The sequence below is a fragment of the Saccopteryx leptura genome, chromosome 7 (genome assembly GCF_036850995.1).
Source record: "Saccopteryx leptura isolate mSacLep1 chromosome 7, mSacLep1_pri_phased_curated, whole genome shotgun sequence".
In the NCBI taxonomy this organism is placed as follows: domain Eukaryota; kingdom Metazoa; phylum Chordata; class Mammalia; order Chiroptera; family Emballonuridae; genus Saccopteryx; species Saccopteryx leptura.
The window spans coordinates 86,698,715-86,715,235 of record NC_089509.1 but is presented as its reverse complement, the minus strand read 5'-3'; positions in this window follow the sequence as shown (position 1 = coordinate 86,715,235).

Here is a 16,521-nt window from a genome sequence, read left to right as displayed (position 1 = left end):
AAACTACTGAAACCATTAGGATCCTGTATTGCTCTGGGACAGAGAGAGCGCCCCTCCCCGGGTGCTGTGTGTCCACCTGCCTTCTCCCCTCACTCTCAGCCTCAGCGCTGTTTTCCATCTCGGCCACTTGGCACACTCTGTGTCCACCATCTTGGCCTGTTTACTGCCACTGACCCTGTGATCTCAGCTGAGAGAAGCCTGCCCTACTCCCCGCTAAAGTCAGGTCATCCTGTTCACCGCTCCTCTAACTTCATGTACCTCTCCTCTGAGCACTCGTCCCAGGTGCAGTTTTACAGTTTATCTGCGTGATTTTTTGAGATTGTATGACATCTGTCTTCCCTGTAAGATCATAGAATTCATGAGGGCAGGGTCTCCCCTACCCCAAAAAAGATTGTATTCCCAGTGTCTAGTACAATGTTTGTGTTTTGTTGTTGTTCTTGTTGTTTGGGGTCTAACTTGAACAAACCCTCCCTATCTTTAAGTTTGAACTTGAATTCCACACCTCTTCTCTCATGCTTCCATTAATTCTCTTCTTTCATTTACTACCAGATTTTTATCCAGTTCCCTATAATTGGTACTGAATCAATCTTTAATTGAATCATAATCTTTCTCCTTTTTTTTAAGTGAGAGGAGGGAAGATAGAGAGACAGACTCCCATATGTTCCCCAACCAGGATCCACCTGGCAACCCCCATCTGGAGCCAATGCTCAGATTAATGAAGCTATCCTCAGTGCCTGAGGCCCACTCTCAAACCAATCAAGTCACTGGCTGAGAGAAGGGAGGAGAAATAGAAGGGGAAGACGAAGGTGAGGGCATAGAGGGAGGGGAAGAGAAGCAGATGGTTGCTTCTCATGTGTGCCCTGACCAGGAATTGAACTCAGGACATCCATGTGCTGGGCTGATGCTCTATCCACTGAGTGAAGGGTCCAGGACCTTGAATCATAATCTAAAGTGACACTGTAAGTCAATGTTGACCCTTCTGCCTGCCTCCCTTGCACCTACTCTGTGTCAAGCTCTATTCTAGAGGCTGAGAGTACATACAAGATCTCCTCTCTCATAAAGTCAATGTTCTAGTAGCGTAAGACAGCCCTAAGCAGATAAGTGAATAAATAATGTAATTTCAGATATAAGTACTATGAAGAATTAAAGCCAGATGATAGGGTAGGTATAAAAACAGAGGCTTGAAAATATTATACTTCCTGGTAATTACATCAATGGTGATTACAAAACATTGCCATGCCAGAAGTCAGTGCTTAGGGAAAAATCTCAATTAATAAATTCCTATGTTTTGTTTTTTGTTTGTTTTGTTTTGTTTCATTTTGTTTCTGCAGCCAAGAGAGTAAGGGTTTATTATTGAGGAAATGGCACCAATCCTGGAGTCACAAGTAAGATAGTGATCAAAGACTTGGCTCCCAATGGTCTCCAGGTGATAGGTTATATAGGGGAAAACTCATTAATTTTGGTAGCTGAAGGTGTTGGGGTTGTGGGCTGTACTGATTGTTTGGGGTGAGGGTGCGGAGTAGTTGCTCATTGGTGAGATTCAAATCACTTAACAACCAGTTCTCTGCCTAATGACTGTTTTGAGTATAAAAAAAAGTTATACTGAAAGGTAGTTCATTATATTTCATACATTTAATACTTAAACAAGAACAATAAAAGAGGTACACAAAACTAGATTATATTATAAGAAAGTTTTAAAATATTAATAAAAATATTAAATAATACTTGTGAAAAAAATAATAAAACTATTATTAAATAATAAAAATATTTTTATATTGCTTCATGATTGTCATTCTCACTAGCAATTTTCTTTGCTTCTATCCAAGCATCATTGGTTGTGTGATTTATCTTTAACCATCTTTTCACTGTAGAAGATCCCATTCCTTTAGAGGTAGGCCGATTAGACTAATAGTCATTATGTTTGATATATTAGAAACAATTAGGTGACTTACCTTCTCTGAACATATTACATTCATCTTTGAAAAGCCCCTTTCCGCTCTGCTGAACTTACAGCAATTGTTCTGACAATATTTTTAGCTCTTTGAACACTTTCAGGAATTGCATAGTTCTGGGAATTTTTCAAAACATTTTTTCCACAAAATCTTGATAATCATTAATATAAATTTGGTAATTAAAAATGTCATTAAATACAAACAGTTGTTTTTCAGTTGCTTTCTATGGAACTAGTATTTCTTCAATATTCCAGTAATCTGGCTACAAAAAATTGAGAAATTGTAATTTATTCCTATCTTGAAATTGGCTTCAACTTGCTTCTAAAGATTCACAATCCATTAATCTTTTTTTCAAATTCATTAGGATGTTCTAAAAGTCTTTCCTGAGGAAACCTGTCAAATCGATGATTTTCTACAGATTTTATATTTTTGAAGGTTTCTGATGTAATTAACTCATTAACTTTTTTTTCGTATGGACCTTTTTCCTTTCCAAGCATTTAAAGTGCTTTAATAGATCTCATCATGAGTTTTTCAGTCTTTATTATGCTTATATTTGTTGCTTGCAGTGCATTTGAAAAAAGAGAAATTTTGTTTAAAATATCAATCATCAATGCTAAATCAATTATAAAATATATGTTTTTGAGACAGGCAACCATACCTAAGTACTTTTTATTTCAATAAAAATACTGATGTAGCGCTGGATAAGTACATCATACAGCGAGGCTTGACCTTAAACTACAGCTCATGTTAGTCCCAAAACTCTACCAGTCTTTATAATTTCAATTCCAAGTTGTTCGGATATTTTGGTAAGTTCAATTTGGCTCTTATCAGATTGATGAAAAATAATATATATCTTATCAATAAATATTTTGAAATAATTTACTTGCTTTATTCTCGTTATTGAATCATCTAAAACAAGATGGAGGCGATGGTTTAAACAGTGCCATATTATTATGTGTGGAAACTCTTGCTATCCTGGTGCTCACTCCAGGTCTTCTCTCAAGTGTAACACTGGCATCATCAGAGCAAAATCTTATTAAATATTTTTCTAGGTAGTTCTTAGTAAGCCCAACATTATTTAAACTTTCCATAACTGAAGAGCATATGGTCTCTGCATCTTGTTTTTCCAATTCAACTAGCTCAACCAAAATTGTTGGTGATGTAACTGAATCCTCAACTTTTAAGAAAAGTATAATAACTGGTTTGTAAGATATCATTGAAGCTTCAAACATTTTCAAATCATTTTAGTAAATATTTCTTGTTAAATATCATTTGCAATAAAATCAACTATTTCACAGCAGTTTTATGTGAATGTAATCCTATTCTCATATCTAACCCATTTTTAATTTGCATTTCTATCCATCTTCTATGTCTAAAAATAGTTTACATCGTTTTGCCAGGCTGTGAACTATGTTAAGTACTCGATAAGTAGTACTTAAATATTTTTCATTTATTATATCTATTACTTTTGTTATTAAATCCTGCTCACATTTTAAAAGTTCTCTTTACAAATGTTATGAGCTTTTGATGGAAACTGTTCTTTCATTTTTCTTAGAGAAGCTTGTTGTGCCTCTTTATTTTTTCCTGATGCCTCAATATGAACACATTTCCATTCTTTTGACACATGAACACTTTCCTCTTTTATGAAGTCATATTTTGCATGATACTCACAACCTTTTTGTTAGAAATTACCAGTTTGTCATATATTTTTTTTAATTGTTATATTGTTGCACTGCCCAGCATTCAGGGAGACTATATTCAATTTTGGAGTTGTTATCATTTTTTATTTCAATAACTGACATGCTGTCTTCTTCAAGTTGAAATGGTTGTGCTTTTGACTGTTTTGTACCATCCAAGGCCAATTCTGATATAACAGATTCCAATTTTGGTTATTGAAAAAATCTGTCAAACTCTGTTGCCTTTTCATCTTTTTAAGGGCTACTGCAAAAAAAAAAATTAAAAATGCTTCACTTTAAAATATTATAATAATAATATTTATTTACAGACATTAATACCCTTTGTCAAAGATTATAAGATATTGTACAAAAACTTATTGAAAAGTATATGCATCAATAACGAAGCAAGGACATGTAATAAAGAATGCAAAGTTTTATAACATATTACTACAATCACCAGAGGAAATTACAGAACAAAGAACAGGCAATAATTAGAATTGAAAGAAAATGGAAAAATTGTAAAAGATAAGCCAATAGCTGGGACAAAACAAAAATATAACAAAAATAAGTTGGTATTGCTCAAGTAGAAAAAATATCATCAATCAAACAATATGTATAAACTACATCAGTATCAGTATTTAGAAATAAGGTATTTCAAGAATAAAGTTGAACAAAAGAATATATAATCACAGAGCATGGGAAAAAAAGAAAAATAGAAAGTACCAACAGCCAACTAAATGGGAAATGATATTTTCAAACAACAGCTCAGATAAGAGTTTAATATCCAAAATATATATATATAAAGAACTCATAAAACTCAACAACAAACAATCCAATAAAAAAATGGGAAGAGGACATGAACAGACACTTCTCCCAGGAAGAAATACAAATGGCCAACAGATATATGAAAAGATGCTCATCTTCATTAGTTATTAGAGAAATGCAAATCAAAACTATAATGAGATACCACCTCACACCTGTTAGATTAGCTATTATTAACAAGACAGGTAATAGCAAATGTTGGAGAGGCTGTGGAGAAAAAGGAACCCTCATTCACTGTTGGTGGGAATGTAAAGTAGTAAAACCATTATGGAAGAAAGTATGGTGGTTCCTCAAAAAACTGAAAATAGAACTACTTTATGACCCAGCAATCCCTCTACTGGGTATATACCCCAAAAACTCAGAGACATTGATACGTAAAGACACATGCAGCCCCATGTTCATTGCAGCATGGTTCACAGTGGCCAAGACATGGAAACAACCAAAAAGCTCTTCAATAGATGACTGGATAAAGAAGATGTGGCACATACACACTATGGAATACTACTCAGCCATAAGAAATGATGACATCGGATCATTTACAACAAAATGGTGGGATCTTGATAACATTATATGGAGTGAAATAAGTAAATCAGAAAAAAACAAGAACTGCATTATTCCAAACATAGGTGGGACATAAAAACAAGACTAAGAGACATTGACAAGAGTGTGGTGGTTACGGGGGGGGGGGGGGGGGAGAGGGGAAGGGGCACAAAGAAAACTAGATAGAAGGTGACGGAGGACAATCTGACTTTGGGTGATGGGTAAGCAACATGATTGATTGACAAGATAACCTGGACATGTTTTGTTTGAACATATGTACCCTTTTTATTGATGTCACCCCAGTAAAATTAATAATAAAAAATTAAAAAAAATAAAGATTAAAAAAAAAGACAGTACCAACAATGAAAGTTACATGGCAACAGATACATAGAATCACAATAGAAACTAAATTTAAATATAGGCAATAAAACAGTATAAATTATTAAGACATTACACAGACATTAGCAAAGTAATAAACAATAAATATTATAAAAACTGCATAATGATAAATTATTTATATTGATATCAAGAGGCAATTTGTTATATTCCCTCATTATTCTCTTTATGGCACTAAAATAACCATAATTCCTTCTACAGAAACTCACATTAAAAAACTTGTTTTCTCTTGTTATGACTTTAGGAACATTGAAACACAGGGTTTCAAGGAGAGCAGGACACCCAACAGGATTATTACACAGTTTGTATATGAAATTTAAGTCAATGACCCTCCTCCTATGCAGTAATGTTGTTGGGTTAAGTACCTTCATAATATCATTGTAAGGTACATCATAAGTAACATGGCCACGTTTATAGGATATTGATTTTAAGAACTTATGTTGTACTCTTTTGATGCTATTTTGATGATTCTTGTAATATGGGTTCCAAACTCTTGCATTAAATTCCAAGGTAGATCAAACCAGGGCACAGTATAGGATTCTTAGCACATTAATGTTCTGAAAATCCTTTGTGAAGTGATAAACAAAACCTAACATTTTGATGCTTTTGTTAACGATGCCTTGAATGTGCAGTGTATCTTTAGGGCATTTTAACTTGGCCTTTATGGGGTACATTTTGTTTGCAGCTGGTTTACCCAGTCTATGACCTGTAATCTCAGATACAGCAACAAAATCAATCTTAGAGAGCAAAAGTTTTACTTATTAAGTGTCCTCCATTTGATGTGATGATTTCCAAAAATTAAAAATTATTACACTGTTCTAAGACATCTGTCTTCAAACTCTCAGGAGAACTTCTTGTCCATGTGGAGTCACATCATAAACTTTTATAAACAAAGCACTGTGCTTATACTATTGATAAACATCAGTCAGAACATACATTTTCTTCATTTTATCAATACTAAACAAAATTTTCTAGGCTGAATTAATAAATGACATAGGCTATGCAGATTAAATACGATCAAATAAATAATGTGTATGACAAACCTGTTTGTCACAGGGAAGTTGTGAGCATTCTTTCATGGCTTCCGAAATAGGCGATAAGATAACCCTTTAAATCTATATTTCTATTGGTTCATTGTGTCTTAGCCTTTTATTGGTTTCATCCTTTGGGGAACATCAGCACACTCATAATATCTCAGGGGAATTTTGGACTTAACACTCAGCTGAAACAAATGACAGCTTGTCACTCCCTGGTTGTTTGGCACTTTTTCTCTTTACGTTATATGTTTGTTTACTGAAGTATCAAACATGAGAAAATTAAAATGTAGTCTTTCATCAAAGGTATAATGAGTTTTATGAAATGAATAAATTAATATTACAAGCATAGTTCCATCAATTTTTTTTCACTTATGGATGGAATGAACAGTACTATAGGTGCTTAGAATACATTGTTGCTCAGATGAATGTTAAAAAAGAGTAAGGAATATCAGTTTGTGACTTCCGTATTGGGCAGCTGCTCAGGCGCCCACCTTAGAAAGAACGCCGATTTTAAGTGCCATTTTAACAACCGGTTCACCGAAGAAAAAAGAAATTAGGTATCGGTTTTGCCAAACTGGTGCGAACCAGCTGAATCCCACCACTGATTGTATTTGTCCTGACGTCAGCCCCGGCGTTGTTCTGTGTGGTTTGATGAAGATGTGGTCTATGGGGTCCTTCCATTCCCGTGGGCCTGCGGATGACACAACTGGGAAGATTGCTGTGAACCATATAAGTAAATGAATCTTATGTTTATAAGAATCTTGACCTTATAAATTACTTCTACTACCTTTTCATTCCACCCTATATTACAATAATGAGGGTTTTTTTAGGGTGAGTTTTTTAAAAAGAAAATATTTTTATGGTAGTTCATAATTGCTTACATATCTAAGAACACAAAGGCAAAATAAGCAATGTGGAAACGTTTTAGATTGTTTTATCAACACATTAATTCAATCAGCAGAGGGAGCTCATGCTTTAATTTTGAAAAAGTGAACAGAAAGCAAGTCTCTTGTAAAAAGAATCCGAAATAGCCTATGCAACTCTCATTTTAAATAAGGTTTCTTTTCAGTACTTCTTGGAACAAAGACTATTTAATTAGGTTCATTATATTTTCATCTGCTTAAATAGATGCGACTGATGAATTCATTTTGAGGCAGAATTTTCTTCAATAAAGTTCTGTTTTGCTTACCAAATAGGCTAATTTAGAACAGGTATCCCAGCTCGGGAGTCTATAGATCTAGAAAGAAGATAACTGTCCACACATCCAACTTTCTGGAGCTTTTTACATTGGACTGTGAACTCAGAACATAAATTTATTTGACTTGTTTTAATAAGACTATGATTTGACCTTCAACACTTGCATATAGAGGCCATAGAAAACATCTCACAATGTTTTTTGAGATTATGAAACATATTTATGTAAGATTTCAAAGGATGTTTGCTATGACATAATCTAAGTTCAAAGGCAAAGTAAATGAAGATTGAGGGAATGAATTAATCTCTCAGATAAAGAGCCAGAACCATGATTTTGAGTCAGCAGCATTGAAAACACAGGTGAGATCAGCAGCTCTAACAGATGGGGTTTTGTGTGTGTAATGTGCAATTTTTCAGTTATCTGAAGGACAAAGTAATGACAAAAAGGGTTGATTAGGTTGAAGTTTCACTGGTGTTGTCATGCTCTTATCATACATTTAATTAGTACAGTTCTATAAGATAGAAAGCAACATTAAAAAACAATTATTTTCTTATTATTGAAGTCAGACTTGTAAATAGTAAATATTTTTAGTGCTTGCAACTTTATATCTAGCTTTAAAATTATTGTTGTGCAGCTTCTAAAATGGATTATTTTTTATCTTTTCCTTCTTTAAAAATTCTCAAGTTCTCCTTAATTAAAATTAAAAATCACCATAACTTGCCCTGGCCGGTTGGCTCAGTGGTAGAGCATCGGCCTGGCATGCAGGAGTCCCGGGTTCGATTCCCGGCCAGGGCACACAGGAGAGGCGCCCATCTGCTTCTCCCCCTTTCCCCCTCTCCTTCCTCTCTGTCTTTCTCTTCCCCTCCTGCAGCCAATGTGCAAAGATGTCTCGGGCACTGAGGATGGCTCTGTGGCCTCTGCCTCAGGCGCTAGAATGGCTCTGGATGCAACAGAGCGATGCCCCAGATGGGCAGAGCATCGCCCCCTGGTGGGCGTGCCGGGTGGATCCTGGTCGGCTGCATGCGGGAGTCTGTCTGACTGCCTCCCCGTTTCTAGCTTAGGAAAAATGCAAAAAAAAAAATCACCATAACTTGCTTAATGCAAACACAGTACAATTTTGAAGACATCGCTTAGATTGTGAAGGCAGACTCCACTGATGATAAAGAAGTGGTTTGCAACCTTTTTACACTTGGGGACCGGTGAAAATAAGAGAATTACTTTGGGGACCTCTAAGGTAGAAATCACCCTGGGCATAAGGGGAATTTGACTAAGATCATTGGGTCTATAACCTTCATACAACATCAAGGTGGGCAACTCTTTCATGTACCAGTCTGCGGACTGAGGGTTGGAAAACACTGTGATAAAGGAAAATAGAAATGTCAACTAGCACACATCACTTCTCTCTGTGATTTTCTTTGTATACATCTATGTTTTCTACAATACTATCAGTTCCTAGGGAAGAAATCATATGTTTTCCAGCATTGATATACAGCATATAGCCCAATGCCTGACAAATGCTTAATGACTATCAAATTAATAAACAAATGAGTGTTTTAAATGCTTTTATTCTACCTGTACTTTTCAGAGCAAGGCTGATAGAAATAATTAAGACCTAAATTGTGAAAAAATGTTTCATGCCTCTCCTTGTAGGATGCCTTTGGGACAGCCACTGAAATTGGTTTTGCTGAACTGGAGAAGGGAAAACTGGAGAAATACGTGGTCACTGCTTCGGCCTGCGACAATGCCGTGAGCGGTTTAACAGAGAGTGTGGGAGCTGTTCTCCTCTGCTGCTGGCGGCAAGGGACAGAGCCCTCCTTGAACGATAGAGGTGGTGAGAGATAGCTGAATGAGTTTCTGGGTGAACAAACATTTGTTGAGCCCCAGCTATGTACAAAAAAATTGAGTCTTAAGATAGGATATACAATCTTTAGCAGGATTTTCTGAATTTAGGAGATATTCTTTTCAAAAGACCAGATAGGTTTCAGCATTACGTTGCAAAACATGATTTCCTCCATCCTCACGACTGGAGGATTTGGTTAGTGTCAAATTGCTTTAGTTTTCTTTAGCAGAACCATCTGCAACATAGGTATCTTGTTATAATAAAAAAAAAATGTACCTTTTCTCATGTTAGCCTCTATAAATAATTCCAAAATCCTTACAGGAAAGATAGTAATTGGATGGAAAACACCCTTAACTTTGTATCAGGCCCAGAAAGGTAAAAGAATTATCATCAATAGGAAAGAAGCCAGCTGGAGTTTGTGTTGCAAATAACACAGTGGTCTGGAATTGATTGTTACAGGCCTAATAAACGAAGTGAAGAAAAATTATGACAAATGAGGCCTGTCAGCTTCATTCTAGGAGTTACAATGAGAGGCCAAATTGGTCTTTAGGAGCCAGAGATCTTACTTATACAACAAGCTGGCGGTTAGCTGGGCAAAGGGTAAGTTTGAATCACCAGGTATGTGTTTTGATTTGTGAGTATCTGCTATCACACCTCCTTTCACTGATTTCTACTTTCAATATGGGGAGTAGAAACAGTGGCTTCTTTGTTGTCACTGACAGAGGTGCTCCCTGCCACAAGAGGAGCTTCAGGGTCCTTCCCTTTCAGTCTCAGAAGGTCATGTAGGGCTCTTAGCTGATCCACGTAGTAGTTCTCTCTATGGAAAATCTGAAATTTCTTTTGGGGATCTTCCGCCATTCTCTGCGCTAGATGAAAGCAGACTTAAAGGTGATGTCGGTGACAAAACACGTGGACTTCATTAAAGCTCACAGGCTGAGCGGAACTGAACAGAACCCTCCATGGGTAACAAAACAAAGACAGATACAGAACAGTGGCCTCATCAATCCAAATATTTATTTTCCATCACTTCTGGCTTAAAAATAATAATAATAAAGTGGATTTTAATTAAATTTTAACTTACAAACAAACAAGAATCTTATGTGCCAGGGATGCGATTTTTAATGTCAAATTCTCAAGTGAAGAAATAATTGTTGGCTAAGTTAAAAATGATGATAGAACATTGACAGAATTAATTGTGTGAGCACTGGGGTATGCGTGTAATTTGTTATCAGGTAAGATTATAGAGTGGAAAAACACTGAGTACTCCAGGAAACAAGAGACCCAGTTTCTAAACCCAGTCTGGCCACAAAGTAGCCAGGTGAATTTAGGAAAACCTTAGAATTTCTCTAGGCCTAACTTTATCTGTAGATTTGGGATTTGACTAGAAGCTCTTTTGGCTCTCAGAGGCCATATTTCTGTGAGGTAAGGCTGCCTGTTTTACTAAACCACAGAAATATGGTAAAAGCCATAGAATATGCAACTCTAAAGGTCCCCAGTGGGGACCTTCTCCTCACAGACCATTGCTGTTCCTCAAAGAAAATAACAGTGAGGGGGAGTGACCTGGTCAAGATGACACAGATAGTGAATGTGCATACGACCATGAACTTGAGGGCACTAGGCTTCCCGCCCAGAGTCCTCTGACGAAATGACTCTATGCAACTGGAAAAATCATGGTGTAAACAACTTCTGCTGGTTAATAATAAATAAGATAATCATTTCTCAAAGGAATTAAATTAGTTAATATGTTTGAAGTAAAATTTTATGATACCCTTATAAAATATTTTATGCAATGTTCTTTTGTTCTTTGTGGGAGCCATCAAAAGGACTGAGCTTTTGGTGGAGTTTTCAATAAATCATTTCACATTGTGTAACCACAGAACCAACTCAAAATGGTCCTGACTGGTTTAACAATATACTGAGTTGCTCTTCAGAGGCAATAGACCAAAACAGCATGTTATGCAGTCGAAGCATATGCAGAGGAGAAAACTTTGACCTCCTGTTGCTCTTGGGACTAAAGTCTCTCTCTCACACCCACACACTCTCACACACAGACATTCACTCAGAACCAGAGTTCACTACCCCTTCCCACCCCCCTTTACATACACCTGCAACAGGAAGATTGATACATAACCAGAACTTAAACACTAGAACCCTTTCAGAAGTGGAGGGTTTATCGTCCAGAAAGGTCCAATGCTGACATCCCTTACCATAAACGGCCAAGTTCCAAGGTCCTCACTAATTAAAACCGAACACACCAGCATTTCCACATGTGTTCCCTTAACCCCTGAACACCTTTAACCTAGTCCAGTGAGCACAATGGACCTGAGGCACCATTACATCTCCTACAGTCTCAGTTGCTGCCGTATTGATCAACAAACCTTTCCTTACTCCAAACTCTGATTTTTCAAGTTTGGACTTTCAAAGAGCATTGGGCACATGAATTTGGGTCTGGTACCAACAAAATAAACTCAACATTGAACAAAAATTATGGTGGAAGCTGCTTAGCTGACTAAAGCAATAGAAACTGAACAATTAAGGCAGATTGGCTAAGTGAGAATTTCTTTATCATAAGGATTCTGTAAATGTTTTCTTTTTTTTTATTATTTGTATTTTTCTGAAGCCAGAAACGGGGAGGCAGTCAGACAGACTCCCACATGTGCCGGACCGGGATCCACCCGGCACACCCACCGGGGACGATGCTCTGCCCATCCAGGGCATCGCTCAGTTGCGACCAGAGCCACTCTAGCACCTGAGGCAGAGGCCACAGAGCCATCCCCAGCGCCCGGACCAACTTTGCTCCAATGTAGCCTTGGCTGCGGGAGGGTAAGAGAGAGACAGAGAGGAAGGAGAGGGGGAGGGGTGGAGAAGCAGATGGGCGCTTTTCCTGTGTGCCCTGGCAGGGAATCGAACCCAGGACTACTGTATGCCAGGCGGACACTCTACCACTGAGCCAACTGGCCAGGGCCTTGTTTTCTTAAGTTATGTGTTTTGTTGGAAAGAATGACAGAGATATAGAATAACAGAGTCCCTGAAAATCAATCAAAATCTTCAGTTAAAGAAATAATTTGCCTGACCAGGTGGTGGTGCAGTGGATAGAGGGCTGGACTGAGAAGCAGAAGACCCAGGTTCAAAACCCCGAGGTCGCCGAGTTGAGCACAAGGTTGCTGGCTTGAGCATGGGATCATAAACATGACCTCATGGTCACTGGCTTGAACTCAAAGGTCACTGGCTTGAGCCCAAAGTTGCTTGCTTGAGCAAGGGGTCACTCGTTCTGCTGTAGCACCCCGGTCAAGGCACATATGAGAAAGCAATCATTGAACAACTAAAGTGATGCAATGAAGAATTGATACTTCTCATCTCTCTCCCTTCCTGTCTGTCTGTTCCTATCTGTTCCTCTGTTCCTTTCTCTCTTTCTTTCTCTCTCTCTCTCTCTGTTTTAAAAAAAGGAAGAAGGAAAAGAAATAATTCATGTTTCTCTTATCAGGATAGGCTAGCAGTTCTGTGTATAGTTCAAAAACTCCTGAGGGTCCCTGAAACCCTTTTAGGGGTCCCAAGGTCAAAACTGTTTTGTGATGAAAGATGTTACTTGCCTTCTTCCTTCTCTTTCTCTCATGAGTGTACAGTGGACTTTTCCAAAGTTGCATCATGTGGTATTGTGACTGGCTAAATATAGAAGCAGTGAAAGCTGTTTTGTTTTTAGCTAGTATTTTAAAGATTTGAAAAATTTGTAAAACAATGCCTCTCTTCTCACTGATTTTTCTTTGGAAAATATAGTTATTCTTCATAAACCATATGTTCTTTATGTTAATGGGTCTACTCATGCTATTTTCAAATAAATAAACAAAGGTTTAAAATATTTCCCAGGTTTAATTTCCTTTTTTAATTTGAAAATTACATTTAGTGCAGTAACATTGGTTCACAAGAACACATAGGACTTAGGCAAACATCCCTATAGCATTTGAACTGTTCATTGTGTTGTATGCCCATCACCCAAAGTCCAATCATTTTCCATCACCGTATGTTTGGCCTTCTTTACTCCCTCCATGTTTAATTTCAAATACTACTTATATCAATAGTGTTTTTAAAAAAATCCAACCAAGTAAATGTGAAGATCTACTTTGCCTTATTATGTGATTCGTAATAATCAGGCTGCATCTCATCTGGCAACTGGAAGGGTGTTCTGAGTACAAAATGGAAGATTTTTATAGCAAGAAGGGTGGGGTAAAGGGGATATAGACAAAATTTTAAAAATAATTACTCTTGGGACATTCGGAGGGGAAGAGAGGGAAAGGCATTTTATCATGCAGACTGCCTCTTCTTTCTGTTGTGGGTGGAGAGGGCCCATGTGACAGATTACTTTATTGGTGCTTGACCAGAAAATTTCAAAGTAGTTGCTCAAGGTTATATTTATGGAAGAAGTTGAAGTTGCCATTTAGATCAAGTATTAAATCTAGGTTGGTTGTCATGGGCTTTTAGCAAGAGTGAAGCCATTTTGAGCCTGTGGTTTTCTCTTAAACAATAAATATAACCCACATAAACAAAAGATCTTTAGGGTTCTTATTAATTTTTTAAAAGTATAAGCAGTCATGAGATCAAAAAATTGAGAATCACCATGCTAGGCCATGGTGACACAATGATGAGAGCCACAATTTCCTCATCACGATCCAGCAGAAAATGCCCTACAGGAGGACAGAATGTTCTAGTGAAAACTTTCTGAAAGAAATAGAGAAGGGGTTCCTCCATCAGTGCTTTAGACCCTACCCCTTCCATCTTATTCAGCATCTCCCACCCTATCCCACCTCTTGTTCTCTGCTCTACTCACAGATCCCGATTCAAAGGTCATATTTATAACCCTCTTCACATTCTGTTGTTGTTACCAACATCTGTCTGCATCCTCCACTGGACTCTCAGCTCCTGAGGGACAGGCAGCACGTCATTTTTGTATCTTAAGTGACTAGCTCAGTACCAACCTTTGGGAAGCTACTAATGAAAGTTTGTGAAACAATTATAGGTACATGCAAGAGATGCCTGGAGGAACAATTAAAAAAATAAAAGGAGTAAGGCCAGTAGATGTTTTTAACCTGGGACAAGCTGTCAGGTAAGTGAGATAAGGTGCTGGTGGCTACTCTCACTTTATTATGGATTGACCACTGGCTTCTCCTTGGATTAACAAAGATGCGGTGTGCCAGCATCGTGTAACTGCCCTGCCCGGACACAGAGGGAAAGGAATTCCACTAGATGGATAGTTAAGGACAAGGTGGTTGACGCAGGGAACAGGTCTTAGTAGGAAAAATGCCTTTCAAAGGTCCCTGAGGGTGAGAGTAGAACCAAGGTGTCCACGGGGCAAACTGATTTTAAGCCAATTATATTTTGAGTAAGTAAAATTTTCTGTGATAGATATTAAATCCTTTTTCACCTTGGCTTTGTTTTTTTTCAATGAAAGGAAAACTAGAGAAAGAAGTTATAAGGAAGAGTGCATTCATCCCTGAAGGTGTTTTGCATTTTTCTTCTAACTTCCAGGGTGTGAAAGAGGCTGGGAAGTACCCACTGGGGGTGAGCGGGTGGGACTGTTACTCCCTCACCATCAGCATAAAGAGAAAAATGAGTCAGGAGAAAAGGACATACCATTAGTTCAGGTGGAAATATACACTGCTCACAAAAATTAGGGGATATTTCAAGATGAATGTGAAGCGAGAAAACAGCCCCTAATGTTTGTGAGCAGTGTATGTTACTGGGTTGGGTCCAAAGGCTGAAGTTCTTCTTTTTCACTTTAGTTATTCACTGATTGCTTGTCGAATGTGCCTTGACCAGGCAAGCCCAGGGTTTCAAACCGGTGACCTCAGAGTTCCAGGTCGATGCTTTATCCACTGTGTCACCACAGGCCTTAAATTCTTTTTCATACAAGTTGGTACAAATCTTATGGAGAAAAATGAATGTTTTAATCTTCTGGTAAGAAGAAAATGAAGGGTTGATAAGCGTTATGGTCATTGATAGCCAAGGATCGAGTGTCTCTAGTTTGCAAAACCCTGGGCTGGAGCAGGTGGTCGCAGAGGCTCCTTGGAACAGGGGCGGGGAGGGAGTGGACCCGGCCCAGATCCACGTGGAAGGCTGTGCACGCGGTGGCAGGAAGAAATCAGGAAGACGGCCTTGACTAAGGAGGAGAGACTAGGAGGAGACAGTGTGAGAGGCAGGTCAGACCAGACTCCAGAAAGTTTTTAAAGGCAGCCTTGGAGTTTGAGATGGTGTTTGGGGCCAGGGCGAGCCGCTGAGCATTGCTGAGCCCGAGTTTCGTTGCTGGGAGATTAACTGGACTACGGGATGCAGCGGTCCCCAACCCCAGACCTGCAGACTCCGTTGCATTTGTCACCTGGGAAGCTTTGTAAAGACTCAGAGCTATTCCTGGGTCATACCACAGGAGGTGCCAATGCAGTAAAACTGGGGGAAATCCCAGGCAATTGCATTTTTTAAGAGTTTAAGGAATTCTGAGACATTTGGGAGCCTTGCCATGGTTGGGTTTTATGGGGAGGTGTTGGGAGGAAGGAGACCTTGTCATCCTGGCCTCAGAGTGGAGGGAGATGGGTCTGGGCCAGGGCAAAGTGAGTGCAGAGGAAGAGCAGTGGAGGAGCCCGAGGGCTGGTGTCTGTTACAGTCAACAGGCCCTGGTCATGGGGGAGAAACACAATCAGCGGTGGCGCCAGTGATATCCGCATGAAGTCAGGGGAGAGGCTGGTTTAGCAGAGTAAGAGCAGCGGTGACAGTGGACTCAGGATTAGGTACGTTAAGTAAGAAAGGATCCAGAGAGAGCAGAAGTAGACAAGGATTTGGGAATCATTTATAAAGATATTACCTGAAATCTCAGGGATCCCCTGGTCGGCAAACTGCGGCTCGCGATCCACATGTGGCTCTTTGGCCCCTTGAGTGTGGCTCTTCCACAAAATACCACGTGCGGGCGCTACCTTCATAAGGAATGTACCTACCTATATAGTTTAAGTTTAAAAAATTTGGCTCTCAAAAGAAATTTTAATCATTGTACTGTTGATATTTGGCTCTGTTGACTAAGGAG